Source organism: Protomyctophum parallelum, assembly GCF_964188405.1.
Source record: "Protomyctophum parallelum genome assembly, chromosome: 3".
NCBI classification, from domain to species: Eukaryota; Metazoa; Chordata; class Actinopteri; order Myctophiformes; family Myctophidae; genus Protomyctophum; species Protomyctophum parallelum.
The window spans coordinates 24,078,076-24,082,845 of NC_139698.1; positions in this window are offsets into that span (position 1 = coordinate 24,078,076).

The window sequence follows — 4,770 nt, forward strand, 5'->3', positions numbered from 1 at the left end:
CTGAGGCCTTGTCTCATTCTCATCACAATGACACACCGAGGCCTTGTCTCACTAACATCACAATGACACACCGAGGCCTTGTCTCACTCTCATCACAATGACACACTGAGGCCTTGTCTCACTGACATCACAATGACACACTGAGGCCTTGTCTCATTCTCATCACAATGACACACTGAGGCCTTGTCTCACTAACATCACAATGACACACCGAGGCCTTGTCTCACTCTCATCACAATGACACACTGAGGCCTTGTCTCACTCTCATCACAATGACACACCGAGGCCTTGTCTCACTCTCATCACAATGACACACTGAGGCCTTGTCTCACTCTCATCACAATGACACACCGAGGCCTTGTCTCACTCTCATCACAATGACACACTGAGGCCTTGTCTCACTCTCATCACAATGACACACTGAGGCCTTGTCTCACTAACATCACAATGACACACTGAGGCCTTGTCTCACTAACATCACAATGACACACTGAGGCCTTGTCTCACTCTCATCACAATGACACACTGAGGCCTTGTCTCACTCTCGTCACAATGACACACTGAGGCCTTGTCTCACTAACATCACAATGACACACTGAGGCCTTGTCTCACTAACATCACAATGACACACTGAGGCCTTGTCTCACTAACATCACAATGACACACCGAGGCCTTGTCTCACTAACATCACAATGACACACTGAGGCCTTGTCTCACTGACACAATGACACACTGAGGCCTTGTCTCACTGACATCACAATGACACACTGAGGCCTTGTCTCACTAACATCACAATGACACACTGAGGCCTTGTCTCACTCTCATCACAATGACACACCGAGGCCTTGTCTCACTAACATCACAATGACACACTGAGGCCTTGTCTCACTCTCGTCACAATGACACACTGAGGCCTTGTCTCACTCTCGTCACAATGACACACTGAGGCCTTGTCTCACTCTCATCACAATGACACACCGAGGCCTTGTCTCACTCTCATCACAATGACACACTGAGGCCTTGTCTCACTCTCATCACAATGACACACCGAGGCCTTGTCTCACTCTCATCACAATGACACACTGAGGCCTTGTCTCACTCTCATCACAATGACACACCGAGGCCTTGTCTCACTCTCATCACAATGACACACCGAGGCCTTGTCTCACTCTCATCACAATGACACACTGAGGCCTTGTCTCACTCTCATCACAATGACACACCGAGGCCTTGTCTCACTCTCATCACAATGTGACACACCCGAGGCCTTGTCTCACTCTCATCACAATGTGACACACCGAGGCCTTGTCTCACTCTCATCACAATGTGACACACCGAGGCCTTGTCTCACTCTCATCACAACGACACACCGATGCCTTGTCTCACTCTCATCACAACGACACACCGAGGCCTTGTCTCACTCTCATCACAACGACACACCGAGGCCTTGTCTCACTCTCATCACAACGACACACCGATGCCTTGTCTCACTCTCATCACATTGACACACCGAGGCCTTGTCTCACTCTCATCACAACGACACACGAGGCCTTGTCTCACTCTCATCACAATGTGACACACCAAGGCCTTGTCTCACTCTCATCACAACGACACACCGAGGCCTTGTCTCACTCTCATCACAACGACACACTGAGGCCTTGTCTCACTCTCATCACAATGACACACCGAGGCCTTGTCTCACTCTCATCACAATGACACACTGACCAGTGTGTCCTCGGCACACCTGTGCCCCACCACGCTGACGGTGCCAAGGCATTATTCCGACCTCCTCCCATTGTTCCAAAATTACTAACCCTGTCTCTAACCCCAACCCTAAACATAACCGCAAGCACGGGAGTGGCGCATGTTCGCCAACCAGCAGCGCATGTTCGCCAACCTTAATGCATGTTCGCCAACCTTAATGCATGTTCACCAACCTTAATGCATGTTCACCAACCATAATGCATGTTCACCAACCATAATGCATGTTCGCCAACCTTAATGCATGTTCACCAACCTTAATGCATGTTCACCAACCTTAATGCATGTTCACCAACCTTAATGCATGTTCACCAACCATAATGCATGTTCACCAACCATAATGCATGTTCACCAACCTTAATGCATGTTCACCAACCATAATGCATGTTCACCAACCATAATGCATGTTCGCCAACCTTAATGCATGTTCACCAACCTTAATGCATGTTGTTCACCAACCATAATGCATGTTCACCAACCTTAATGCATGTTCACCAACCTTAATGCATGTTCACCAACCATAATGCATGTTCACCAACCATAATGCATGTTCGCCAACCTTAATGCATGTTCACCAACCTTAATGCATGTTCACCAACCTTAATGCATGTTAACCAACCTTAATGCATGTTCGCCAACCATAATGCATGTTCGCCAACCATAATGCATGTTCGCCAACCTTAATGCATGTTCACCAACCTTAATGCATGTTCACCAACCTTAATGCATGTTCGCCAACCATAATGCATGTTCGCCAACCATAATGCATGTTCGCCAACCATAATGCATGTTCGCCAACCTTAATGCATGTTTACCAACCTTAATGCATGTTCACCAAACTTAATGCATGTTCGCCAACCTTAATGCATGTTCGCCAACCTTAATGCATGTTCGCCAACCTTAATGCATGTTCGCCAACCTTCCCGCATGTTCGGACTAACGGGATTTCGGATCTATATGGGCAGACACCCATGCTGACACCCCTCCCCTCCCAGCATTAGCTTGTAAGATACTAAGACAAACAGACTGCCTGCTCTCCTTTAACCGAAAGAAAGAAACAAACCTATAGCCTACATTGTGCTGTGCTTTCAGTGCAAGGCAGAAAGGAGCCATTAAAAAGGTTTAGTGACTCTGTCCTTCCTGCAGTGTGAGTTAGCATGAGTCGACGGTCCATTTAAGGTGAAGCATTAGGGAGCGTTCAGTGTATCGGCAGAGATCGATACAGTAGGCTAGATAGATGTGACCATCCACGGACATCCCCCCCCCATCCTCACAGGACCGCTTAGAATGAAACTGTGTCTCTGTGTGTGTGTGTGTGTGTGTGTGTGTGTGTGTGTGTGTGTGTGTGTGTGTGTGTGTGTGTGTGTGTGTGTGTGTGTGTGTGTGTGTGCGTGTGTGAGAGTTCATATTGAGTGTATGTGGGACCACATGCTGTTTTAAAAGAGTTGTGTGCATGTGCAAACAACATATGTTGGTGGTACGTGAGCTGTGTATGTGTGTGTGTGTGTGTGTGTGTGTGTGTGTGTGTGTGTGTGTGTGTGTGTGTGTGTGTGTGTGTGTGTGTGTGTGTGTGTGTGTGTGTGTGTGTGTGTGTGCATGTGCATGTGTGTGTTCTGGCATTGTTGACGTCATTAAGGCAAAACAGTGTGACAGGTGTGAAAATGCAACTGGGTGAGAATAACATGCACTGCATGTAATAACAGGCATGTCATTGAGGTGACCAACACAACATACAAAATGACTGGTGAGGGGTGACATGTGCGTGCGTGCGTGCGTGCGTGCGTGAACACAGCTGCAACAACATCAGAAATTAAACGGGTGAGGCAATTGCAGCAGGCATGTGAAAACCCAACCCAGAATAGTGTGTGCAGAATGTTATGGAGAGAAACGAAGACCATTATCAAATGCCCCTGATTTGCTTCCATTCAGCAATCAGGACCCCAGGAAGACTAGAGCCTCGTTCATGTGTCTCTATAATGGGCATCCTTTAATTAAATAAACATAAGACCATTGATGAGGTCGGACATTGATGTTGGGTGATTAGGCCTGGCTCATTGGCCTTCCAATTCATTCCAAAAGGTGCTCGATATAGATTTAACCACTTCTAACAGCCTCTAGAGTTACAGTAGCTAAATGGTTCTGTACTTGGTCTGCTCTTGTTTACTTCCAACACAAAAGCGCTTCACTAGAAACAGAAGATCTTCAAGCTCGGAACTCAATGCATATATCGGCTATTTCTGCCGGATGTTCCCCTGAACCACTCGGGTTTAAAGTGGTTACAGCCAAGGCCAGTCCAGATCTCCCTCAAATCAACAAACCATGTGTTTATGGGGGAGGAGGACACATGCGGACTATCGTCCTGAAACAGGAAGCCACCTTCCATTAAACGCCAACGGTTGCCTCAGAATTGCAAGCACACAATTGTGTAGAATGTCACCGACTGCAGTAACATTAAGATTTCCATTCACTAACAAAGGGCACTAATTAGGAAGGGTGTCCATTGACTTTGGGACATATAGCATGCACCCATTGACATGGAAACAGATTCATACTGAATGACGACATACAAATGTGTATAAAACACAGCTATCTCCACATCACAGCATGTCACCCATTCACTGCCAGCTATAGATCACCATGTCTTGTGTGGAGTCATGATAGAGACACACAGAGAGAGACAGAGAGAGAGAGAGAGCGAGAGAGAGAGAGGTGGGGGGGGGGGAGGCACAGCCGATGAGAGGAGAGCAGATAAATTGAAATGACCCCTTCAGATTTCCCCCCAGATCCATCTAACTGGACAGGCCTGTCTGTTTATACCCTGGAGGGGCCAGAGGAGGTGAGAGGGGTGTATGGGTGGATGGAAGGAGGGCTACTGTAGACATGAAGCTACTAGCAGGGATGATGAGGACGGTGGCGGTGACAGAGAAACGGAAAACCCAAAGCTGCGAGGCTTCAAGATTTGAGGAGAAGACAGTTACTAAGGGAGTAAATGAGAGGAGGAGGGAAGGA